Source organism: Pogona vitticeps, chromosome 8 (assembly GCF_051106095.1).
Source record: "Pogona vitticeps strain Pit_001003342236 chromosome 8, PviZW2.1, whole genome shotgun sequence".
Classification (NCBI taxonomy): Eukaryota; Metazoa; Chordata; class Lepidosauria; order Squamata; family Agamidae; genus Pogona; species Pogona vitticeps.
In genome coordinates this window covers 15,470,842-15,498,410 of record NC_135790.1, presented here as the reverse complement: position 1 = coordinate 15,498,410, position 27,569 = coordinate 15,470,842, and the positions used below count along the sequence as shown (strand labels likewise).

The 27,569-nt window shown below is 41.0% G+C and overlaps 1 protein-coding gene across 10 annotated transcripts in view; it reads left to right on the top strand.

The window, feature by feature from the left end:
- The window catches only part of PKNOX2 (PBX/knotted 1 homeobox 2), a 529,964-nt gene that overhangs the window by 218,785 nt on the left and 283,610 nt on the right, over nucleotides 1–27,569 (top strand). For all 10 annotated transcript variants that reach the window (XM_078379795.1, XM_078379793.1, XM_078379794.1 and 7 more), the window contains one exon: nucleotides 25,023–25,194. The gene's annotated coding sequence lies outside the window, so the exon portion shown is untranslated. The remainder of the gene's footprint in view (nucleotides 1–25,022; nucleotides 25,195–27,569) is intronic.

The following is a 27,569-nucleotide window of genomic DNA, read 5'->3' as shown; positions in this document are numbered from 1 at the left end:
CTGATGTCTTGTAGAATTCAGACCTCTCGTACCTCCCTGTTACACTAGTGGCTATTAGGGACTAGTCTTTTTCAGTGTTCACTCCCATGTCTGTGGACTTTCTTCCCTAAGCAGTTCTATCAATTTCTGGCTTCCTCATGTCCATGGTTTTGAAAGAAGCCATGAATTTTTCCCTTGGTTTAGAGCCTCAGTAAACAATTTTTGCTATTCTGTCCTGCTAAGTTTTAAAAAGTGATGGTTTGATGTCATTTTAACTGTATTAGTTGGTTTCTGTTTTGTTGGTTTTCTGAAAGGTGTAATAAATTCGTACAATAAAAGCATTAAAAGCAAAAACCCTAAGTGATATCTCTAGCAATGCACATTAGCATTAATTTAACTAGTCATTTCTGACAGGGCCAAATATAATCGGTTTTGTTGAGTTGCACATATACAAAAACAACAGTGGTTCTTGGGAAATATGGACGGAGCATGCCATTTATTTATGTATTTAGTGTCATCTGTGTACATGTTAGATTAAGATGAATGGATGTGAGAAGGCTGAGCTCTAAATGGCTTAAATCTAAAATAGACACTGGCCAAAAACGGAGAAAGAGGCCTGGGCAAGGAGGGAGAACATGTGATCACTGCAATAATGCACAATATGGCTTAATTAAAGTAAGATGGGGGGCACATTCCAGAGATCAAAGGCAAACGGATAGGACCAAAAATGCCAGCATATTCCAGTTTACAGTTGCTATTGCCTTAGGAGAGATATTCTAGCATCTTAGAGTAAGGAGGAAGCATGCATGCACTGAGTAACAATAGTGATACATGTGGAGCATATGGGGCTTCTGGGAAATGGCCTTCTGGCAAGTAAAACCATAGGAGAGCTGGTTTCACATCCAGGGTTTAAGGTTTCCCATCTCTGGTGTAGAAACTAGATAGAAAGTCTTCCTGGAAAGCACAATAAGTTCCTGGCACAAGCTGGAGACTCAAAGAACTGTTGTGCCCTCCCAGTCTTTAGGAAAGGAGATAAATCTCAGGGTAAATGGTGCTGGCTGACAATAAAGTCTGGTGTTTCTGTAGAGTGTGGCTTTCATATCTGGGCACCACCTCCACCTTATCCAGGGCTCACTGTTTATCACAAAGGCATTTGAATGTATGTTGTGTAACATTAGATACCAAAAGAGGCTGGAGAGGACTCAGAAGAGACTCATCAGGTGTATGTCCATGGTAGCCAATTCTGCCATTTGGATCAAGACAGAATGATGCACCAGCGCCATCACAAACAAGTCTTTGTGCTGCCTCAGTATTGGCAGCCTTGGACCAAGGCCTGGTAAACAGCAACTGTAGCAAAACCTATTTGCAGGCCGTCTGCATGCCCCATCTTGCCTGGTTAGAAGGTTTCACCCAGATTTTTATCCTATTTACCTGGTTTCTCCTCATGCATGTTTCTACAATCAGCTGTTAAGCCACTTCCCACACGCTGTCTGCCTGTCTCTATGATACCACATTTGGTTTTTCATTTAGCCTAAATCTTTCAAAAATGTATGCTGCTGACCTGGCAACTCTCCATGAGGGATATATGAAGGATGTCTTGTCCAACCAGTTGAGTAGGGATGCATGATTTTTCATCCCACTCTTTTTCTTTACTAGGTTATATCTCTACAAAAAATAAGTTGCTTGGCTGGCGGCAGCATTCCCAATTAATAATTACTTTGTGGGTGGCGAAGTAATGATGGCAGCCATTCATATCTTCCTTTATTGTTTGCATGTTGTTGAGACATGAATGTAGATCATCCTAAATACTATTTTTTGATTTCTGAATTAGAGTGAATTCAGCTTTAAGGCACTTACTAGAGATAAGAGTTTCTGTGCTCTGTGGATATGTAGGAAATGTTTATCTGTCTTGGCTATATGGGAGATTCTTCAGATATAGCAATTCTGGTCTGACCATGACTCATATACGTTTCCAGTCCTTTCTTCCTTCTCTACGGATCTTAATCCAGTATTTCCTGGTTTTTAAAACTAAGGCTTCCCATGGTGTCAAAAACAGCAAACCACGGTGGAAAGGTACATGAGATTACAGTGACTGGCTCAATAAACCATGACTTCTTCGATCAGGATTGTCATGTCTGAATCAAGTGACTTAGGATCAAAGGCCTACAGCAAAAGTTGATTGGATTGTGGCTGGAGTTTGTAGCTGCACTCCATAGATGTTTCCTGCCTACAGTTTGCAGATTCCATAAGTAGTAGAGCCAATAGGTAAGGATTATAGGTGTCATAGTCCAAAAACACTTGGGGGGCCATAGCTGCCCACCCTGGAATTGGATTGCCATTCAGGATGGCAATAGGATATGCTACTAGAAAGGCTTGTGTTGAAGAAACAACCTTTCACATTAAGCTTGATTGTATTTATTCTTTTGATACTTACAAATATTGTTTCAGTAGGTGAGGGAGGGGAGCAGATTATGTCACAATTTCCATAGTAATAAATACTGTCCCAATCACTCTCAGAAGACAAATCGGGAATGCAGAAAGACTAAATAACAAAGTGTTGAAGAAGTGTCTGTAATGAACACGAGACATGTAGTTTTTCGTTCTTAAGGATGATGTAAAGGAAATGGCTGTAAGTAGTTCAGAGGTATGAAACATATGCAGTGTGTACTTTTTACAGTAGCTTTCATAGAATCATGGAACTGAAAGGGACCAAAAGATTATCTAATTTGTTTTCTTAACAGCAACACTTTTTCTTCTAACACTGCCACCACTGTTACACTCAGGTGCAAAGACAAACATTGCACAAACTTTGCAGGTCACCACAACTGAAGTGTCTCTTCCCTCCATAATTCCTGTTAGCTTTTTTGGCTTTAATTGTTTGTCTATGAATGCCCTGCCGTTTATTCTGTTACCTTGAACGTAACTATGAAAGTTCCCTAATATGTTGTCGTTTAGTTGTTTAGTCGTGTCCGACTCTTCGTGACCCCATAGACGAGAGCACACCAGGCCCTCCTGTCTTCCGCTGCCTCCCGGAGTTGTGTCAATTTCATGTTGGTTGCTTCGCAGACACTGTCCAGCATCTCATCTTCGGTCGTCCCCTTCTCTTCTTGCTGTCATACTTTCCTAACATCAAGGTTTTTTCCAAGGAGTCTTTTCTTCTCATGAGATGGCCGAAGTACTGGAGCCTCAGCTTCAGGATCTGTCCTTCCAGTGAGCACTCAGGGTTGATTTCCTTTAGAATTGATAGGTTTGTTCTCCTTGCAGTCCAGGGGATTCTCAAGAGCCTCCTCCAGCACCACAATTCAAAGGCATCAATTCTTTGGCGGTCTGCTTTCTTTATGGTCCAGCTCTCACTTCCATACATCACGACAGGAAAAACCATAGCTTTGACTATTCGGACTTTTGTTGGCAAGGTGATGTCTCTGCTTTTTAAGATGCTGTCAAGATTTGTCATCGCTTTCCTCCCGAGAAGCAGGCGTCTTTTAATTTCGTGGCTAATATGTAACTATATCTAAAAAAAAACAAACCCAAAAATTTTGTTAGGGGGTCTCTCCTGTGAAGCTCCTGTTGGCTCTCCCTGTTCGCCTGCGACTAGAACAAGCTCCCTCGGTTCTTCTCAGCTTTATTCATTAGCTGTGCTCTGCTAGGAGTCGGAATCAAAAGGCTATTGGTGTGAGAGAGAAAGAGAGCATTCTGCTGATTGGAGGTTTTGGACCAGCCAAAACCTAATGAGTGTACTTTGAATCCCATTGAAAACAGATAGCCACTGATGTAATGTAGGATTTATTGTAGAGATGGCTGATGGGGGTGCAGCATGATACAGTGGAAGAAAAGGAAGGCAGAGATGTTCTTATATGCTGGGGAGGTACCCAAGTCTGGCTTGATATGGATGGTACACAATCCCTTCTGCAGTAGAGAGATTATCCCTTGTTTAAGTGACCGAAGAGTCTTTATAACTTAGCTTCCTCACACTGAAGCTGGCAGAGAGGAATAGAAGATGGTCTCCTTCCAATGATGGAGAAAAACGTCCAGCTGGTGAGTGGCACAAATTCCTTCTTTGAGCAGGTCACTATATTATCCCCTTGATAACATGAGCTACTCTTATAGGAATGGATTTGTCAGTTCAAGATGTGGTGTGTGTTCCTTTCTGCGCTGGTGGCTGTCACTAAGCTGGTGACATGACATTAATGAAATAGTGTGTACACGTGCTTTATATAGCAGATTTTGAATGTAGTACAAGCATGAAATACATACTGCAAACCTGTGCCAAAGAAAGCTGCTTTACAGGGAGAGCAGTCATCTATCTAACACAGTTTCCCCTCCTAATTTACTTGGTAAAAGCCCTCTTGCAAGTAGTAAGATGGCACACTCCAGATGTTTCGGCTGCAACTCCCATTCTCCCTAACCCCACTGACCATGTTGTCTAAGTTTTGTGTGTTCTATAGTCCAAAATACTTATCGGCACCACATCGCCCGTGCTTTGGGTTAGAGATCTTTCCATTCTCTATTATGCAGATGACTTATAAGTGGAACAATCTAGAATTCAATGCTCTTAAATATAAAGATGTTTTCTATCATACTTTTTCGAGTTCTCCACATTAACCTGATATTTTTAGCCATCTCTGTGCAGCATGAGGTCTGGATGAAATGGCTCCTTCAGTATCATTTTAATGAAATAGAATTGTTTCCACTGAGCCTGGTTTCTAATAAATAAAATGTTCCCTATTTGTTTGAATGATCTAATCAATACATATTAGAACTCTAGAGAAATATTCATAACTGAAATATTAGTTTCTAAATCCATATACCCACTTTAAAATGTGTTCTGTAATGAAATAAACAAAGATTGTTTTGTAAAGATCAATTAAATACAAGTCAATTCAAACTACTGGCCACAGAGGACTGATGTAGTTGTTGGTGCTTTTCCATGAGAGAGTGGAGTAAAAGCACAGAGGCCACAGTCTGTTACTACCCACATGGGCATACACCATTGAAATAAGTATTTATGATGCCAGGAGTAATAAATAAGTAGCACTACCCTACTGCTAAATCTGGAAGATAGGGAGCTGTCTATTCCAAGCCAGGCCATCTAGCTCAATATTGTCCATTCAAGGGATGGACAGGACAGCACATGGCTCATGGGTTTTATGCAACCCCACCCAATTTTGTCACCGTTAGCTTTTTCAATTTAAATTGTCAAAAAAATCTGAATTTTTTAATTCAAATTGAGTGAGAAGATTCTTGGAACTGTTGTAGATAACAAGCTGAATATGAACCAACAGTGCGATGTGGCTGCAAATGCTATTTTTGGATGCATTAACAGAAGTATTGTCTCGAAATCCTGTGACGTTCTCATCTTGAGTACTGTGTCTAATTCTGGACACTGTACTTTAAGAAGGATGCCAACAAACTGGAGCAAGTTCAGAGGAGGGCAACAAGGATGGTCAGGGGACTGGAAACCACACCCTAGGAGGAATGATTGAAAGAACTGGGCCTGTTTAGCCTTGATAAAAGAAGACTGAGGGGAGATCTGATAGCACTTCTTAAATACTTGAAAGGTAATGTGGGAGTGGTCAGCCTCTATCTGTCAAATTTGCTTTGCTTTGGAATCCTGTATCAAGCAGGGAATTGGACTTGATGACTTTATAGGCCCCTTTCAACTCAATTAGTCTATGATTCTGTTTGTGTGGACACTGCGATGCGATATCAGTTTCATGGGCGCAAGGAACATTTAACAAATCCTTAGTGTAGACAGGCCCAAAGATTTCAGGAAATATGATTCTTCTTTAAAACAAGTTTAACATTGTCCCCATCCTTATACCTTTTTTTTTTTTTTTTTTTTTGTAACAAGAAGGGGCTAGAAGATGCTTCTTGAAACTTCCAGGTGAGGAGGGGGCTGGGTTTCCTCCAACCTCCACATTTCCCACCCCAATCTGAGTTGATTTGCTGTTGCTGGTAGTTAAACCCAGGACCTTCTGCCTGCAAAGCATGTGCCGTGCTGTATCACTGAGCCACAGTGCTATTCTGCCACAGCACTACTCAGAACTGGTGATAAAGGGGAACAGTGCTTTACACAGAATAGATACCAGAAGATGGGGACAGTTTGAGCATAGTTTTCAATAGAGATGAAACTTTCATTTTAAAACAAAATACAGTACATAAAAGACTCTTTGGCGATTGCTAAGAGAGAACATCTTAAATACAAATTATTTGTGTTTACAAAAGAGAAATACGTCAAGAGTTTAATGTTTCTTTCGTGTTCCCTCTTTTTTTTTTTTTAATCTATCGGTGCCCTTTTGTCCTTTGTCGGTCAAATAACCTGAGAATATATTTTCATCCAATGGCATTCAATCAGAATGTCCAGAAGCATTGTTCCTTGTGGGCCTTATTGTGAGATGAACTCCTGGCGCCCTCTGTCTTGGATTGATGCCTTCCATTTGCTTCTGGGTTTTTCGGTTTGGTTTGGGTTATTTTTTTGTTATTGTTTTTGCTGCTGCCTGGGAGCAGTGGTAGTGGCGAAATATATAACCCCATAGTCTAGTAGTTTTTGTGTGTGTGTGTGGGGGGGTTCATTATATTTTTACCTTAATTTGTTCACTTGCTTTTCTAGTTTTTGGGAGAGAGATTACATGTATGTTGCTTTGCTTTTTTTCTGTGGGGAGGGTTGCTTTCCTTGTTTAATTGATTTAAAAATATTATTTGGTTAATTGGTTGTATATTGGTTGTATATTTTGCCTGCTATAGGTATATATATATAGGCTTCTGTAGGTTGGTATGTGTGTCAGGGGAATCGACTTTTTGACTGTGCCAATGTGCTACTATTCTCTGTAGATGCCTGTATAGTTATGATTCTGATTTCTTTTCTTATGTACTGCTGTCGGGTTTTAAGGTAGATTGATTCTTTGTTGCTTTGCCTCTGCTTTTTTGGGAGTAATTTTTCTGAAGGGCTTTTGGGATTCAAGAAAACACAAATGAGGAAATATGAATGGGAAATCCAAAAGAGGCTTTCCCCTTTTGTAAAACAGGACAGGTACACAAAAAAATTCCAAAACCTAAGATCCCCCTCCTAAAGAATCTGAAATGAAAGCAATACGAATATTTTCATCATGCACATTCCTAGCTTTTAGGCCTGCTAGAGTCTACACAAGCCCATCTTGAGAAGATAGCAAAGCTGCATGAATCCTGGGAGGTTGACTCAGCCTTCCATCCTTCCGAGGTCGGTAAAATGAGTACCCAGCTTGCTGGGGGGGCAATGTGTAGCCTGTATAATTAAAAAATTGTAAACCGCCCGGAGAGTGTTTGTAGCGCTATGGGGCGGTATATAAGTCCAATAAATAAATAAATAAATAAATAAATAAATTTGAAAATGTGGCAAAAGGATTTAGCCTCTTCATTGTGACCTACATTTGGGCAATCTGTTTACAGAAAAACTAGTCAGGATTCATTCCGGGGGAAATACTGTATATAAGTTACCCAGTGTTGTGTAGTAGATAGAGTGATGGACTAGGACTCAGGAGGCCTGAGTTTGAATCCCTGCTTAGCCATGGAAACTCACTGGTAGTGTGGAGCTGGTAAAGGCACTCCTTACGTGTCTCACATTGAAAGCCCTGTTAGGGTAACTGTAAGTCAGTTTTGCCTTGATGGCTCTTAACAATGGTTCATACATAAGTCACTGCTTGAATGGGGCAAAGCCACTTGGTTCACTGCTGATACACACATATGTCCATCACACACTCTTAGTGGCATGCATGACTGATCATCTGTACAAGGACTGGGCTGTAGTATTGCCAGTCTGTGTCAGAAAGTAGGGGGAAATGTTGAATAATTCAAAACAATGGAATGAAAAGTCTAAATTGTGGTGTGTGTGCGTGTGTGTGTGTCTGTTCTTACCCTTTTAATGTTTCAAGTCCGTGTTATTGAGATTCTGGGCTTATCTGAATGTTCATCACCTATCTCGGAATATAAATTTCATAGATAATTGCAGGATATCCACTAGGTATACTCTGTCATCTTTTCTTTTCATGAAAATGGTTTCCAAACTGTGTTGATTACATGCAGCTAATGTATGCAAATGAGCCACATTTTCCTATTGCTCGTGATGTTGTTTCCGATCAGTCTCTCATTCTTTTAACAAGTACTTTATTCTGCCTACAAAATTGCTTAAATAAATAAATATTTACAGCAATAAAGTTGTCATAAGGGTTGCTGGAGGATATGAGCTGTTTATTATGTTACAGCAACCTGAATAAGAGTCTAGAGATATGTGAGGAGTGATTTTGCCAGTACCATTCCCCTCAGTCAGTTGCTGTGGGTGAGCAAGGATTCAGACCCAGGTCTTTTGAATCCTAATTGTAAGTATATCCGTTACACCACATTGGCTATTATCCAGGAATAAACAAATGAAGAACTACTGCTGACCAGAACTTGGAAAAGCTCTTTTTGGCTACAGAGTCTTCCCACCAGTACAGCTGGCCATACAGTGGGGTCTTGACTTAAGAACGGCTTGAGTTAAGAACATTTTGACTTAAGAACCGCTCTCATAGGAAAATATTGACTTGACTTAAGTACTTAGATTTGAGTTAAGAACTGAAAAAAACCCACGTGGGAGGCAGGGAAAGTGCAAAATTTGAACTTTCAGTTAACTGTTGGCCAGTGAAAGGGTGCCTGTCTGCTTCCTCACTCCTCCCAGCGTTTAGAGAGTGGATTGGGAGACAGTCTTCGGACTGCCTGGTACTGCCTGGACTGTATTTTCCCTGCCTTCCCTGAACCTTTCTTGACCTAAGAAAAAAAGAAACAAAATATCTCCCTCTAGTGGTCGAAGGCGGAATAGCAGCTTCCCATTAGTTTCTATGGACGGAAAAGAGCAGATACGGATCAAATGGTTTTCAATGCATTCCTATGGGAAATGCAGATTTGACCTGAGAACCTTTTGACTTGAGAACCGCCTTCCAATACGGATTAAGTTCTCAAGTCAAGACCCCACTGTATTGTCTGGGCCTTTGCTATTTCTCAGTCCAAAAAAGTGTATTTTCCAGCTCTGTTGCTCACTGAGAGCTAGTCTCCTTTATTAAACAAACTCCAGTGGGTTGACATGAACTTTGGTGCACTGAACTCCTTCCTAGAAGGCTGAATGTTTGGAGCAAGGAGGAAATATAGGTCATACTTAAATCACAGTGATTATTTTCCACAAAAAATTGAACAAGGCTCTGTTGGATGAGGCCCCAGTTGCAATGCTGACAGAGGTTGTTGGTTGCAATCAGCCACCATGTAAGGTTAAATTCAAGGAGCAGAAGCAAAGTGGCGTACATCTGGATTATTGCTCCCATATTGCAAAGTAAAAAAATCAAAGTATTAATGCCCCCCCTTCCTCAGTTAAGTAGGTTAAGCAACAAGGACATTCTAGAAGAGGCAGCTATCCCCATTTTTGCTGCAGTCTAATGTATGGTGTGTGATGGCTCTTGCTAGCCAGAGAAACAGAGTTATAATTACATAAGCTGAGCTCCTCCCTTTTCCTCCAGTTTTTCAGTGGTTGTGGCAATAGAGAAATGCTTGGCTTACCCTTGTGGGCAGAGGCACCTGTGTTTGCTCAGTTAGTCATAACATGCTAAGTGGTGTGGTTGTGGATGAGGTTAGCCTCAATTGGTGTGGTGGCTGTGGTATTTTTTCTTTGCCCAGAAAACCAAGCTAGCTTCCTTGAAATGACAGTAGGAGGCATCTGAAGAAATATATATTTTGACTCTGAATAGTAGTTTCTTCTGTTTGAAAGACATGTGTTTTTATATGGAGAAGAACAAAATTAGAAGTGTTGTCTTCTCTTATCATCCCTTATGCAGTTTGAAGTGATGCAGTCTGTTCTACCACCCCATTCTGATCCGTGGTTGGATTCAACTTGTTTCTTCTTCCATGGAGGAAAATGAAAGGGGAGCAAAGTGCATGTCCAAGGCAACCAGGGTGGTAGAGTCCAGTGGCTCAAAGGCTGAGATTACATCCTCTTTCATAAACCTCAGACTGAAACAGTTCACCATAGTGGAATACGGTTTTACAGTTTAATGTCCTTGCAACCTGAGTAGCTTAATGTGGTTAGATAAATGGACTTGGACTAGAACGTTTTCAAAAAAAGTAGCTGTGTTAGTCTGTGCAGGCATATCCAGATTTTATTTACCATTTTTAATATAATACTTGTTTAATTATTTTTAAATATGTGTACACTTACGGTTTTTAGCTTTGTATATGGTCTTTTTAATTACAATGGGGTCTCTACTTAAGAACTTAATCCGTATTGGAAGGTGGTTCTCAAGTTGAAAAGTTCTTATGTTGAATCTGCATTTCCCATAGGAATGCATTCAAAACAATTTAATCCATATCTGCTCTTTTCCATCCATAGAAACTACAGTGGAACCTCTACTTAAGAACTTAATCCGGTTTGGAATGGTGTTCTTAAATTGAAACGTTCTTAAGTTGAAGCAAAATTTCCCATAGGAATGGACTGAAAACCAATTAATCCGTTCTGGCTGGTTTTTTGTTATGTAGAGGTGCGTTCGTACATTGAAGCATTAGTTCCCATAGGAACTAATGCAAAGCTGGTTAATACGTACTCTACCACTAGGGGGAGAATTTTTTTTAACCTAAGATGACCTAAGGTTAAAAAAAGAGCAGGAAAGGTTTTTTTTTTCCTGTTCTTATCTTGGATTTCTGTTCTCAAGTAGAAGCAAAATTTAGCAAATGGAGCTGTCCTTAAGTTGGATTGTTCTTAAGTAGAGACGTTCTTAAGTAGAGCCACATTGAGTCTATTTGAGGAGAAAGGTAGGGTAAAAATAAAAGTTAAATAAATAATAAATGTGGTCTGATTGACTGAATAACATCCATCAGACTTCTAGGAAAACTTATCAACATAAGCATCATTCACGTGTGTGCTACAAATGATGAGGATGAAATTGAAATCTTTTATGCAAAAATCCAGGAGGAAATTGATCACATACCAAAACAAGATATGCTTTTATTCATAGGTGACAGGAGCACAAAAGTAGCAAACAAACATAACCAAATGTTGTTGGAAAATTTGGTCTAAGGGTCAGAAACATAGCAGGAGAACATAGTCTGTGAAGCCAACAATCTGTTTATTGCAAATACATTCTTCAAGCAGCAAACGAGTAGTCCAGATAGGCGGGGTATAAATCAAATAAATAAATAAATAGATAGATAGATAGATAGATAGATAGATAGATAGATAGATAGATAGATAAATAGATAGATAGATAGATAGATAGATAGATAGATAGATAGATAGATAGATAGATAGATAGATAGATAGATAGATAGATAGATAGATAGATAGATAGATAGAGAAAGAAAGAAAGAAAGAAAGAAAGAAAGAAAGAAAGAAAGAAAGAAAGAAAGAAAGAAAGAAAGAAAGAAAGAAAGAAAGAAAGCTGAATATATGACTGTATTTGGCCAAAAAAGTAATCAACGAGATTCTGTAATCCTAGGCAGAAGATGGAGAAACTATAGTCTCTCTGCCAAGACAAGACCAGGAGCAGATTATGAACTGTTAATATACATTAGAGTATAGCTGGGGAGGGAATAAAAGAATCATAGTGCCAAAATATAATTTAAACCAGGGGTCCCCAACCCCTGGTTCATGGCCTGGTGCCAGTCCATGGGCTTCACAGGATTGGACTGTGCACATGCACGAAGGGGTGGGGGAGTGCTCACACTGGCGGGCAAGCACACGCTCCCCCACTGCTTTGCGCATGCACCTGAGAGTGTGTGTGCATGCAGCCGTGCGAGCGCGGGGGTGCCCTGCCTTCTTCAGTGGCTCTACCTGTCCACGGTCCCAAAAAGGTTGGGGACCACTGATTTCAACAACATTTCTGATTAATTTAAATTCCACATAAGGAACAGATTTGTCCGCCTAAACTCATTTGACCATGAACCAGAAGAACTGTGGATTGAAATCAAATATCTTTCTAGGTAAGAATGCAGCAAGACAATTCCTGTAGTAAAAAGTAAAGAAAAACCTAGGAGGATGACAGAAGAAAGATTTAAAATTATAAAGCACAGGTGCAAAGCAAACATAAAAGGCGACAGAAGTAGGATCAGAATCTTGAATACAGTTTTCAGCAACTGTCACATAGAGGAAATTATAATGGCCACTGCAAAGAAATAGAAGGGAAAAATTAAAATCTGAACTAGAAATGCTGAAAGATGAACAGCCTCTGACCAGGATAAAATAAAGAGATGGTGGGTGGTATATTGAAGACCTACACAGAAGAGATAATAGAATGGCAGATTTATTTGAAGAGGAATTCTTTGATGAAGAACCTGCAATGTTGAAAAGTGAAGTCACAGCTGCTCTGTAAACCACCTAGAGTGGTCTTATAGCCGCCTAGAGTGGTCTTATAGGCCAGATGGGTGGGGTATAAATCAAATAAACAAACAAACAAACACTAGGAAGAGATAAATCACCAGGGTAGATGGAATACTGATAGAATTATTTTAAGCCAGAGAGATTGAATATGCCAAGATCCTAACAAGAATATGCCAACAGATATGGAAATCAAAATGATGGCCCACAGACTGGAAGCATTCAATATACATTCGAGTCCTCAAGAAGGAAATGCCAAGTAGTGCCTATAAGATCAGTGCTTTGATATCCCATGCAAACAAAGTGGTGCTCAAGGTGTTGCAACAAAGGCTTTAATCTTATATGGAACTCAAGATGCCTGATGTTCAAGCTGGATTCGAAAACAGAAGATGCACTTGAGATTATAGTATTGCCTACTGGAGTGCGCCAAATAATTTCAAAAGATCAGTCTGTATTGACTGTGTGGATCATGAGAAGCTATGAGTTATTCTGGGTGTGCCTCAGCACTTGATGGTTCTGATTATATTGTGGACAAGAAGCTACAGTTGGGACAGAATATGGAGAGATATCCCTTCATGGATTGCTGCCTTGTCATGGCGAAGGGGCTCAAGTAATTCAGAGAAGCTATGGGCTCTGCTGTGCAGGGACACCCAAGACAGACAGGTCATAGTGGAGAGTTCTGACTAAATGCAATCCACCTGGAGCAAGCCATTCCAGTATCTTTGCAAAAAAAACTCCATGGAGTGAAACAAAACGCTAAAAGATATGATGCTGGAAGATGAGCCCCTCAGGTTGGAAGGAATCCAACATGCTACTAAGGAAAAGCAGAGGACAAGTACAAGTAGCTCCAGAGCTAATGAAGTGGTTGGGCCAAAGCCGAAAGGATGCTCAGCTGCGGACTTGCCTGGAAGTGAAAGGAAAGTCCGATGCTGCAGAGAAAAATACTGCATAGGAACCTGGAATGTAAGATCTATGAACCTTGGTAAGCTGGATGTGGTCAAACAGGAGAAGGCAAGAATAAACATTGACATCCTGGGCATCAGTGAACTAAAATGGATGGAATGGACAAATTCAATTCAGACCATTATCATATCTACCATTGCGGGCAAGAATCCCATAGAAGAAATGGAGTAGCCCTCATGGTCAAGAGGGGAAAAGCTGTACTGGGATACAATCTCAAAAATGATAGAATGATTTCAATACGAATCCAAGGCAGATCTTTCAACATCACAGTAATCCAAGTTTATGCACCAAACACCGGTGCTGAAGAAGCTGAAGAGAACAAGCTGGTCATCATCAACACTCTTTTCCAACAACACAAGAGGTGACTCTACACATGGACATCACCAGATAGACAATACTGAAATAAGATTGATTATATTCTCTTCAGCCAAAGATGGAGAAGCTCTATACAGTCAGCAAAAACAAGACCTGGAGCTGATTGTGGCTCTGATCATCAGCTTCTCATAGCAAAATTCAAGCTTAAACTGAAGAGAGTAGGAAAAACCACTGGGCTAGTCAGGTATAATCTAAACCAAATCCCTTGTGAAAACACAATGGAAGTGAAGAACAGATTTAAGGAACTCAATCTGGTAGACAGGGTGCCTGAAGAACTATGGATGGAGGCTTGAACAAGATTGTACAAGAGGCAGCAACAAAAACCATCCCCCCCCAAAAAAGGAAATGCAAGAAGCAAAGTGGCCCTCCAACAAGACCTTACAAATAGCAGAGAAGGGAAGATAAACAAAATGCAAGGGAGATAAGGAAAGTTACAGAAAATGGAATGTAGACTTCCAAAGAATAGCAAGGAGAGACAAGAGGGCCTTCTTAAATGAACAATGCAAAAAAATAGAGGAAGATAACAGAAAAGGAAAAACCAGAGATCTATTCAGGATAATTGGAGATATTAGAGGAACATTTTGTGCAAAGATGAACATGATAAAGGACAAAAATGGGGGGGGGGGGACCTAACAGAAACAGAAGACATCAAGAAAAGGTGGCAAAAATACACAGAGGAATTATACCAGAAAGATTTGGATGTCCCAGACGGTTTCTGACCACGAGTCAGAAATCCTGGAGAGTGAAGTCAAGTGGACCTTAGAAAGCACAGCTAACAACGCCAGTAGAGGTGATGGCATTCCAGTTGAACTATTTAAAATCTTAAGAAATGATGTTGTTAAGGTGCTACACTCAATATGCCAGTGAGTTTGGAAAACTCAGCAGTGACCAGAGGACTGGAAAAGTTCAGTCTACATCTCAATCCCAAAGAAGGGCAGGGCCAAAGAATGCTCCAAATGAAATTGCACTCATTTCACATGCTAGCAAGGTTATGCTCAAAATCCTACAAGGCAGGCTTCAGCAGTATGTGGACCGAGAACTCCCAGAAGTACAACCTGGATTTTGAAGGGGCAGAGGAACTAGAGACCAAATTGGTAACCTACGCTGGATTATGGAGAAAGCCAGAGAATTCCAGAAAAACATATACTTCTGCTTCATTGACTACACAAAAGCCATTGACTGTGTGGGCCATAGCAAACTATGGCAAGTTCTTAAAGAATTGGGAGTGCCTGACCACCTTATCTATCTCCTGAGAAATCTATATGTGGGACAGGAAGCAACAGTTAGAACTGGATATGGAACAACCGATTGGTTCAAAATTGGGAAAAGAGTATGACAAGGCTGTATATTGTCTCCGGGCTGATTTAACTTATATCTAGAATACATCATGCGAAAGGCTGGACTGGATGAATCCCAAACTGGAATTAAGATTGCCGGAAGAAATATCAACAACCTCCGATATGCAGATGATACCACTCTGATGGCAGAAAGTGAGGAGGAATTAAAGAACCTCTTAATGAGGGTGAAAGAGGAGAGTGCAAAAAATGGTCTGAAGCTCAACATCAAAAAAACTAAGATCATGGTCACTGGTCCCATCACCTCCTGGCAAATAGAAGTGGAAGATATGGAGGCAGTGACAGATTTTACTTTCTTGGGCTCCATGATCACTGCAGATGGTTACAGCAGCAACAAAATTAAAAGACGCCTGCTTTTTGGGAGGAAAGCGATGATGAACCTTGACGGCATCTTAAAAAGCAGAGACATCACCTTGCCAACAAAGGTCCGCATAGTCAAAGCTATGGTTTTTCCAGTAGCTATGTATAAAAGTGAGAACTGGACCATAAAGAAGGCTGACCACCGAAGAATTGATGCTTTTGAATTGTGGTGCTGGACGAGACTCTTGAGAGACCCCTGGACTGCAAGAAGGACAAACCTATCCATTTTGGAGCAAATGGACCCTGAGTGCTCATTGGAAGGACAGATCCTGAAGCTGACACTCCAATACTTTGGCCATTTCATGAGAAGAGAAGACTCCCTGGAGAAGACCCTGACGTTGGGAAAATGTGAAGGCAAGAGGAGAAGGGGACAACAGAGGACGAGATAGTTGGACAGTGTCATCGAAGCTACCAACATGAATTTGACCCAACTCCAGGAGGCAGTGGAAGACAGGAGGGTCTGGCGTGCTCTGGTCCATGGGGTCACAAAGAGTCGGACACGATTTAACGACTAAACAACAGCAACAACATGGACAGAGAGAACTGGTTTCTATAGGCAAAGGAGTCAAACAAAGGTGCATTTTATCTCCATATCTGTTCAGTCCCTACACAGAATGTAACACAGGAAAAGCTAGACTAGAAAGCATCAATGAGCTGAAAAATCTTTTGTAGAAAGAAGAAAGTATTTAGTAATGTTCAACTAAAGTAAGATTGAAGTTGAACATTAAGAAGACAAAAATAATGACTATAGAAGAACTATACAACAATGAAGAAAATGAAAGTGTTAGAATTTTGTATACTTTGGTTCACTCATCTGTACAAAATAGAGACTGCAGTCAAGATATCAGAAGAAGACTGAAACTTGGAAGGGCAGCAATGAAGGAACTCAAAAAGGTCATCAAGTGTAAGATTTGTTATTGGAGACCAAGGCCAAGGTCATCTACACAATTGTATTAATGGTTACTATATGTGGGTGTGAAAGTTGGATGATGAAAAAAGTGTACAGGAAAAAAAATAATTCATTTGAAATATGGTGCTGGAGGAAAGTGTTGCAGATACCCTGGGCCACCAGAAATATGAACAATTGGGGCCTACAGCTAAACTAACTCTGAAGGGAAAAATGATGAAACTGAGTCAGCCATACTTTGGACAGATCACAAGAAGACAAGATTCTCTGGAAAAGAGAGTAATGCTAAGAAAAATTGAAGACAGCAGGGAAAGAGGAAGTCCAAATATAAGATGGATTGACTCCATGAGGGAATCACATATTGAGTTTTCAAGAGTATTTTGGATGTATCTCATTTGTAGGGTCACCACAAGCCACAGGTAACTTGAAGTTAACAGCAACAAGTTGCACCGAAATCATGCACACCATGACATACTGAACAACTTTGTACATACTTTGACATGTGGCTGGCCCTCCAAGCGTGGGTTCTTTTTCCCCTCTTCTTTAATACCAGCACCATCATGAGATCATTGTTTTTCTTTTGGCTGGGAACAAAAGTTCAGGGAAGCAATGCATTTCTTTTCTTTTTTTGGCTTTTTGCCTTTGCTATTTCTCAATTTATGACTATTTTTGGACACAAATTAGCATAGCTTATTTTGCATGAAATAGCTTAATGCTGATCACAGCTGATTGAAGAGCTGGAAAATGGGAGGGTCAGCAGTGAAGTGAAAGAAATAGAGGAACGAGAATAGAATAGGAGAGAGGTGAAAAGAGGAGGTGAAAGTAAAGGAAACTATAACGGGAAAAATGCAGAGTGCAAGTGGAGTAAGTAGACAATCAGTAAAACAAAACAAAGAAACTTGTAGAGAGGTTCAAAAAGAAAAGGAGGGAAAAGAACATGTAGGCAAAGTTTAGTTTGGTTTATTGTTGCAATCCTTAGATCAGGCAGGATTTTTTTTTAATCAATGGGGTGATGAGCTCTTTACATGCCACCTCAAAATGCAGGCAAGTGAAGAACATGTGCTCTGTAGTCTCGACTTCCCTTAGGGGACAGGTACAGAGCCTTTCAGCGAAAGCGATATTCTTGTTCCTCCCTTGAAGCACAGCAGAAGGGGAGGGCCAAGCATCTTACCAAGATGAAGGCTGTTCTGAACCCTTTTACTTCCAGTGATGTTAAATAATTTGCTGGTTCCGCAGAGTTTTTGATGTATAAGCCCTTACCAAAATATTTTGTATGCTGGGAAGGTCAGTTTGATGTTTCATATCATCTGTTCTGTGCTTAACTATTTTTTTTTTTTTTGGCCTGATCTATTCCATAAGATAAACGCACCTGAGGGGAAAGGCCAATTTTCAGCATATAGCTCTCGATGGACTTGACCTTGTTGGATTGAAAATTGTCATAGAATATCAAAGAGAACTTGTGGATTTAGATGTCCATGATCATGTAGGCCAGTAATGGCAAACCTATGGCACATGTGCCACAGCTGGCATGCAGAGACCTCTCCCTGGGCACACGAGTGGAGCGCTAACCCCCCCCCCAGCCAAACCTCAGACAGCATGATTGTAAGCCACGTATCCCTGCTACCTTCCTTGGTTGCAGCACTTCTAAATCACTTGTTTTAGAGATTGGAGATAAGGTTGCATTATTGTTTACTGCTGTAGAACAGCCCGGGGCAGTCAATCCGGCTTGTGAATTACTACTTCCGCTGGACATGACTGCAAACACATGACTTAACGACTAAACAAAATATGGAATGGAGCACTGCAATCCTGTGATGTAACACTTCTAAAATGTGATGTTATCTATGTTTATACAAGCATAAGTCCCTTGTAGTCAATGGTGCTTATTCCAAGGGTGTTTATAGGAAGACAGGCTGGATAAATGATTATTCATTAATCTTTCTGGATTTTTAAAGGACGAAGTAACAGTATGAGTACTTAATCCATTTATTGGTTAAGTATAACATTCAGAATTCCTCCACCTATCTTTAATTGAATTCAGTTATGCCATTTATCAGGTTCCTCGGGTGATCTTTGTTAAGATACTAGTTAGATCCCGATCATCTGATGCTTCAGCAAAGTCCCCAGACTCTGTTTTTGATTCCCAGGGTCCCTAAACTGGGAACATTGAGAAATGCTGCCATGATAGATGTGACCAGTCACGGGATACTCTGCAAAATGAACTGGTGAAGCAAAAACTTATGGGGTGGTATATAAGTTAAATATAAATAAAACCATGAAAAAAGGAACCATCCAAAGTTCATCTCCACTGCATTTAGCTCTGCAATTTTTGCTGAGAACAGCAAATACAGTATTTCAAGATTCTGTTTAGACTTTAAATTGAACTGGGCAGCACTGGAATATTTAGCAGTCTCACTAATGGCAAACATCTAGTAAAAGACAACCAACACACCTGGGACTAGATTTCTGAAGTGTATAGCAATCATGTTTCTCTGTTTCTCATCCCCAAAACAGGCAAAGCTATCATAGTTTATTCCCTACATTTGAATCTCAGTCTCTCTGCTCCTGGTCCTGCTTTGACTGCAACACCAAACAAAAGGTCTTACAAACAAAAGACTGCAGCTTTCTTTATTGAGTCAATCCATGTCATGTGCAGTATTCCTCTTTTCCTACTGCATTGCACTTTTTCCTGCATTGCTGCCTTTCCCAGTGAGCTTGTCTTCTCATGATGCCACTGTAGTACAATACATTCACTTTGCTTGGTTAATTTAGTTTCTAGTGAGAGTCCACACTTAATTTGCTTTACTTATCTTTCTGACAAGTCATGATATCTGTAAATCTCTTTTCCAACTACATTTCAAATAAGTGAAATGTGTGTATACACTTTATGTAGTGTATAAAATGTAGGTATAAGCTTGAAAAATTTGCACTCCTATATATAGGTGCTTTTCTAAGGGTAGCTTACTTTGGAGGAAACAAGTTCAGGATTTCAGTGTACTTCATAAGCTTTATAAATAGGGTGCATTTAATTCAGTGTAGCATTTGGCACTTGACTTTTTTCTAAAAGAGCTGTCAGTTGGAGGAATCAGTAAAGAACCAGACAGACAAAATGTGTAAATGACACGAGTTGTTTTTTCTTAACTAAAACATCAATATTCAGGTTTAATTGCAATGTTGGCACTTTGAAATAAATAATTTAGTTTTGTGTTGCCATTTGGGCACTCGGACTCAAAAAGGCTCGCCATCACTGACGTAGGCAGTGTTATTGATTGGTATAGCATTCTTTTAAGAAGGTTTTGTAAGGTAATTGATTACAGCCAGCAAGTTACTAGTATTCAGTTTCACCTTGCAAGAACTAAAGCATAACTGTGCTGCATTATGACTTTAATATGATAGTCAGATATTTCACTCCTTTTGCAGCATGACTGTGACTATTAACACTTACTATACTTTGAAGGTAACTTGATGACAGTTATTATCCTTATTATATGTATATACTATGATGTACTGTTAGATACATTTTGTACCACAGGTCAGCAGCTTATAAAATTATGATTTGTGCCTATTTTTAAAATAACTAAAATAACTATTGTATTTAGTTGCTTTTGAATAATAAGTTATTTTAAATTTGTAAATATAAGAGTAACTTATTTGAGGAGTCTGAGAACCATGACATTATGCAATTACTTATTAAAAACAGTGTCCCAAATTCTGATTTTTAAGTACATGATGGAGTATGTTTAATGAAAACTATAGCAAAGTCTCCAGGCCTTTTATCATTTGCTTCTTTTTACTATTGGCTATTTGGGAAAATGTAAGACCAAGTCATGAGCAAATCAACCAAACAGTCTTATCTCCACTTAAGAAAATTTGGTTCCAACACATACAAGAGGGAATAAATCAAATTCCAAATATATTGGATTTTGGTGGCCTTTTGCTATGAGCAATAAAGTTTGTGTTTGGTATAACGGAAAGCCAAGTATATTTATACATTCTCCAATATTCTCCCCAGAGATCTGTGGTAGTTGAACCAAAAGTTATCACCTTACCACAGTAATTACAGCTTGAATTTTTTATGGGCTGTCTTATGGAAGAGGTCAGCCTGTGTAGTAATAATAATAATGACCCTCTCTCTTACACCCCCTCCCCTTACAAATTTGGAGACGAGTGCAACATTTTCAAGAACTGGTCATTAGTTTTCCATATAAAATGGCTCTAACAAACAATGAAGAGGGTAGGTTTTGCACTCATTGACATGTTGTCAGTATTAAATGTATCATCAAATGCAGCAAAATTAAGTATTTTTCTCCCCCGTGTGTATTTTTCTCCTGACTGAATCGAACAATGCCGTTGCCATAGAAACAGCCTTTCTGGAAAAGGTCACTTGGAAGAAACTGTGTTTTAGGTGCAACTCAAGGAGATTATGGGGGATTAGCTAATTTATATATATATTTCTTTCAAGAAAATATTATGAGCGAATAATATCCAACTGAGCTGGAAGGTTCTCTCAGTAAATTAAAAACTCTGTGATAAAAGCTTTATTTTTCCTCTTTATAGAAAAAAAAGGCCCCTAACCCACAATGTATGGACTAGCGTGATATCTGAAATAGCGATTCCATGTGTGTGTGTGTGTGTGTGTGTATTTTAACTTGGTTTTAATTAAACCTCAGTCAGGGCTGAGAAATGTGGTGAGAAGAGATAATTGCCATATTCCCAATGCAGTTTTTAAACTCTGGCTTTGATATGTACTTCCTGACAGACTTGATCCCCTGCAATGGCTCCTGGGTGAACCTGTGCTCTCTCTTTTTTGCCTGCTCTACGGGTGCTGGGAGGAACAGGCTTAATGGAGGAGGACCCAGAGTGAGAGACTGTGGAAGAGGAAAATGGTGGAGATGTAATCAATGCTGCTGCTGACGGGGGACCATGAAGGTCAATTGTTGCAGCAGAGGGGAGTAGTAGGTTTTGGGAAGGGGTTTGCATGAGGAAAGGGATTGGTGTTTTGGCCATCTTCCACATCTGTAAATGTAATAAACGTTGCCAGGTCAGCAGCATCCCCCCCTCTGTGTGTGTGTGTGTGTGTGTGTGTGTGTGTGTGTGTGTGTGTGTGTGTGTGTGTGTGTGTGTGTGTGTGTGTGTGTGTGTGTGTGTGTGTGTGTGTGTGTGTGTGTGTGTGTGTGTCTTTTGATGTCACAGAAGGGGGCAGGCAAGAATTAGAACTGGGCAGAACTAAATAGGAAATGGGCCCAGAATCCAAGGTGAATAGGACAATTTGTGAGTGCCACCACCCCAGCCTAGAGGAAGCAGGTAAGCCCCCCCCTTGACCACTGTCTCCATAGATTACAAACTCATGAAGCAGCTCAAACTTAATTTTATTCATGGTTTGCCCTTTTGTGCCTCCAGCACCTTGCACCTCACCCCTTGCCTCCAGAAGCCTCCACAAATACCCCAGTCTTGGATTTTTCTACATACAGTATATGCAAAAGAGGGGGTCCAGCTCCTCAGCAGCTTCAGGCCCATTTCTTCTTCCCCTGACTCGGTTGTCTGTCTCTGTGCTCCCCTCCTCCTTCCTCCCCTCCTTTATCCCTGCCATCTTCCCACTAGCCTCAGCCCCCACCTCCTCGCCTGGCTGGGTCCTATCGCTGGCCTCCATTTCATCCCTGCCCGCGGCCTGCAGTCCAATATTTGCACCCACCTGAGGCCCACTTGTTGCAACTTGTCACAGCCCGCCCCCCCCGGAGTGTGATGCAAGGGGAGATACCCCACTAGGGGTGCTGGAGGTGACATAATGTCATTTGGGAACATTTTATTTGTACACCTGGGTTGGCAAGATGCGCCAGACGCTGTAGCCATTGCCACCATTACCACTAGGGCTCACGTCTCGCACAGACATACCCTGTGTAACAGAGAACGTGCCATTTTTCCAGCATGCTGGCGCTTGTGAAAAACTCACTATGGGCCCACAGTGAATTTTATTTAATTTATCAACCTTATGAATATCCCACTTTTCTCCTCAAAAAGGATCTGGAGCAGCTGTAGAGAGTTCCCTCCCTAGTCCCAGTTCCACTACATATGGAATAAGAAGGTTCATGAGTTGTGATTAGACAAGGGGATGAATATAAAAATGAATCGGGATATTCAACAAGTATCCCTGATTTGTCAGATATTTGTTGCTTCGTATTCTTGAGGTCCAGAGACCCCGATGAATATGAAGCAACAAATATAACCCTTTTATATTGGTCCCTTTGTCTATATTTGCTTATGCCCCTGCGGGTGAGCCAGGGGCATAAACAGAGAGGGATTTTCCCTTCCAGTGGCTTGCTAAAAGGGGATTGAAAAAAAAGGGGGTTGAAAATAAAACAGCCAACATTCGAATGCCGTTGTACAAAACGCTGGTAAGGCCACACCTGGAGTATTGCATACAATTCTGGTCACCACATTTCAAAAAAGACATAGTGAAACTGGAAAAGGTGCAGAAGAGAGCGACTCAAATGAGGACTGGGCCGGGGCACCTCCCTTACGAGGAAAGGCTCAGCATTTGGGGCTCTTTAGTCCAGAAAAAAGCGCCTGAGGGGGGGGGACATGACTGAGAAATATAAAGTTATGCAGGGGATGGATAAAGTGGGTAGAGGGAAGTTCTTTTCCTTCTCACGCAATACTAGAATCGGGGGACATCCACTGAAAATGAGTGTTGGGAGAGTGAGAATAGACCAATGAAAATATTTCTTTACCCAGCATGTTGTTAGTCTGTGGAACTCCTTGCTACAGGATGTGGTGATGGCATCTGGTCTAGATGCCTTTAAAAGGGGATTGGACAGATTCCTGGAGGAAAAGTCCATCGCAGGTTACAAGTCATCATGGGGATTTATAGTCTTCAGGCTTAAAAAGAAGGTACCTCCAAATGCCAGATGCAGGGGAGGGGGTATCAAGAGACAGGTATCTAGTTGTCTCATGTGCTCCCAGAGGCATCTGATGGGGCTACTTTGAGATACAGGGAGCTGGACTAGGTAGGCCCTTGGCCTGATCCAGCAGGGCTCTTCTTATGTTCCTATAATCCCAGACCCCTGTTTACAAAGACAGGTGGGGGGATCGCTTTGCTCAGGCCTCCCCTGTCTTTCTATGCACCTGCGACATAGACAGCAGAAGCCTGACCAGAGGACTTCTCCCCACTGTCTTTGCAAACAGCGGAGGGAGAGAGGATCACTTCAGTCAGGGCATAGAAAGATGGGAGAAACCTGACTGAAGTGGTCCTCCATCCCGCTGTTTGACAGAGGGGGGAATCGCTTCAGTCAGCCCACCCCACTGCTCCTAGGAAAAGCTAGGCTGCTGGAACCAAAACTACAGTTCCAGCAGTCTAGCTTCTGTTTAGGCGGAAACTGCCGCAGAGCAGGAGGAGGCAGCCTGGCCAGGTAAGTAACCGTTAGAAGGGAGTGGGGGGGGCAGGCTGTGGGGTGGATAGCTTTTTCTCCCCTAGATAGCGCCACGGGCTGTCTGAAGAAGAAGAAGAAAAAGACCCAACGAACCAACAAATTGAGTCATGGTTTGTCGGGTGACTGGGAGGCAATTTGTGGCTCGTGGGTCGTCGAGGTTAACGGCCCACCAGCCAAGATGAAGCACCATTTTGGCGCTTCTGCCCCATCTTTAGTTGTGATGCTGGCACTCTATAATGCTTTCTTGCTCCAAATGCCATGGACAAGTACACACAATCACAAGCTGTCTTCTCCAGTTCCCTCCCCTCATTCATGGCTTTTTGGTGTGGTATTACTGTGCATTAACTATTTATATTGTAGACTTAAATATATCTTTGCCCTCAGCCTAGTGAGTCTTCGAATCAGCTGAGTAAAGACAGGTGCCCAGTCTGAACCCATCTCACATAGCAAATGAAACTTTGTCCTTTTCCAACATCACTCAACTGGTTTTGTGTAGAAATCCAGAGAAGCAAAGCAGTTCCCCAAAACTTCAGCTGTGTCTTAACAATCCTAGATGTAAAGGATAAATTCCTGAGTCACGTCAGCAGTTCGACTTAAGTCTGACTTGACAGCGAGTCCCATGACTTGAGTCTTCATCCCTGAGAGAGCAGCTGTGCTAGTCCCTCGTGTTAAAGACAATGAATCTTGCAGCAGTTTCTAAAGACTAGCATGTTTTATTTTGGTGTAAGCTGTCATGACCTGTAACCTACTTCTTTGTTCTTTCTGAAGGTGTACATCTGAAGCAGTGGGATGCAGTCCACAATTAAAACTTGCTGGTCCTTAACCACAAGACTCTTTGTGTTTTTTGCCTTTCACATATTGCTGAGGAATGAATTTTACTACTTGCTTTATTGATGTGCTGCTTTTAAATTGCTTTTAATTCAGTGGTGAATTAGTTTGTATTTTGATATTACAAGTTTGTGTGATTTTATCTGTACCTCTTCATAGTTAATCTTGTGAGCTGCTTAAGGCAGGATATAAATTATATGTATATAGACACAGATTTATATACATACATAAACACATATATGTACATTGTATATACATACATGATATATAACACAGTTGCTTTGCAAAAGGCAGTGGTAAAATATTCTTTGAAGAATTAATTTTAAAAGTCTTAAAATATAAATTGATGTTTGCCATTTTGGCATATTTGATTCCCCCCCTCCCGTATTTCTAAAGATGAAAAAAATACACCCATTTGTGTGTATAAACACATACAGTTGAATTGCTACCTTGATGTTTTTCAGGTCAGTTCCCCTACTGATGAAATTTGGTTGACTTCTAATCCTGTCCACAAAGCTGTTTCCAGTCTGCACAAGCCGATCAACCCTTCGAACTTTAATGGACTGCTCTCCTCATTTTCATCCGAGCTATTCTTGAGCACCTTCTGCAGCCCCTGGACCACCACCAAGTTCTGAGGTACTAGACTTACTGTTGTGCATCCTGCCTACTTCTAGACACAGCCCAGTTTTTCTTTCTTCTTTTACCTGGTTTTTTGTTTGTTTGTTTGTTTGTTTGTTTGTTTGTTTGATGTGGCCTGTGGCAGACTCTGGGTCAAAAAATGTGACCTCCAGGCTTGTCAGAGTTATATTTACTATATCACCACATTAGTTATCTTGGTCTTGTGGTGCTACCGGGAGTATTTCACCACTTTCCACCCTTCTCCAAATTAAATGTTCTTTAAATGTATACCAAAGAAGGCTGGTAGAGTGCAGTAGAGGCAGGTTTCTGGCCGGCATTATGGCCAAATTCAATGTAGTCCTGTTGTAGTGTTTGGAAGCCCACCTCAAACTGGTCCAGAGGTTGCAAAAGTTACAAGGATTTCTGAATTAGACCATTTTATTTGCTTACCATCCCAAACTGCCCCCCACACGTTTTGTATGGAGCTGTGGTGGGGACAAAAAGAATCTGTACAAAAAGAATGGTCCTCTACCACCTGACTTTTTCCCACCGCCAATGTTCTTGTCCAAACAGGCCTCTCTGTAGCTTTCTGCATAGACTGTGGCTGCTAAATACACTAAACTTTTGTGCTCCTTTAAATACTGTCTTGAGATTTTTTTTTTATTTTGCTAATGTGCCTAGAAGTTAAAAGTAATAGTACCATCAACCAATTTTATTGAAGTAATAACTCAGAAAGTCCCTGCTCTTTTCCTTTTAGTTGAGCTAACAGCTTAAGCATTTTTATCACCCCAATTAAGAACACTCCCAATTACAAATTGGGAGATCTATGCATAAAGACTGAAGTCCTGTTTTCATTTTTTTTAAAAAACAAAGCGAGTCCCTAGTCAGTTTTATATGGTTACACGTGTTTAATTGTAGTTAGGGCACATAAGGAATTTTTTTTTACATGCAGAATTAAAGGACAGTATAAATACTGCTGAAACGTTTTAATAATATGTCTCCATACATATTGATAGCTGTTGAATATATCTCTTTTCTTGCTAACATTTTTAAAACAATGGTTTTATTGCATTGGTTGTTATTAATTAATGGTTTCTAATTGTCTTTGCTGGCCATATTGAACATACCCAGGTGGACATTTATTATTTCTTTATTAGTCACTGTGAATGCCCCCAGGTTCTCCATGAGTAAGAGGATGTCAAAAGGTCTTTGAGGTAGTGACATAGGAATCACTCACTCAGACTTGCTCAACCAAACACGTGTTTGTATCAGGATCTACTGCTGTGTGCAACTTGCACTTCTCAGATCCTTGACCACCACCACCACCACCCCCAGTCTATGGCCACCATGCTTGTTCCGTTCAAGCTAGGCCTGGTTCAATTCAATGTGAGTTCAATATTACCCAGGGTTGGTGTTGCAGATCTTGTCCTGCCTCGTACAGATTTCTCTCTCATCTATTGACAGAGCCACCAAACGTCCTGCTTCTGCCCTTAATGTCTCTTCTGGGATGGTGTTGGATGGTGTGTGAATTCTGTTGGGAGAGTCACTTAGGTTCATGAGGAGCCCTTGCTAGGGTGTACTGGATCAGCTCCATTTGTGCACAAAGGGCCTCCAACTCTTTTTAACCCTGAGACAGTCAGTCCTGAACATCCTCCCACTCCTCATCCTCTTCTGACCCTTCCTCCTCTCCCCTGTCTTCCCCGCCCACACACACACTTCTTGCTTCCTCCCTGCCTTTTATTTACTCTGTTTAGCCCCCATCTGCCTCCCTATTGCCCATTAGGTTTAATCCTCTCAGGCAGCTCCATTACCTGGGCATCTGCTGCTGGAGCAGCTGCTGGCAATAATCTCCTTGGTAGGCATCACAAGGTTGTTGGACTCTTTCTCCTTGGCCGGCAACTCCCCATGCCATTTCCAGGGCAGTAGAGCCGTAGAATGGGGTGTTGTGGGAAGTGTTCTCCTTGACCCTGCCACAATCACATACCTAGCCTTCCCTCTGGTAAATTCAAGGCAGCATATATAGCTCTTTTTCTGCCCCCATTGGTTCCATAACTCACCCTGCAAGGGCATGTCAAACTGAGAGAGTGTGATGGGTCCTGGATCCTGGAGAGTGTGATGGGTCCTGGAGAGTCTGATCGGTCCTGGATCAAACACCGAGTTCAGTGGGGATTAGAAGCACCACATCGGAATCTGATGGAGAATCTGATCTGTTACTGGTTCCTCCATAAAATGTTTCCCACACTTGAAGTAATGGAAGCCAGCACTGATGGCAGAATGTTATTTTAAAATACTGTACCTAAGTCTCCACTGCACGAGAGGATGGTTGATGCACAGTATATATTTTTAAAAACAGCGTTGTTCTAGGGCTTCAGTTAGCAGGAAAGGGATGATGC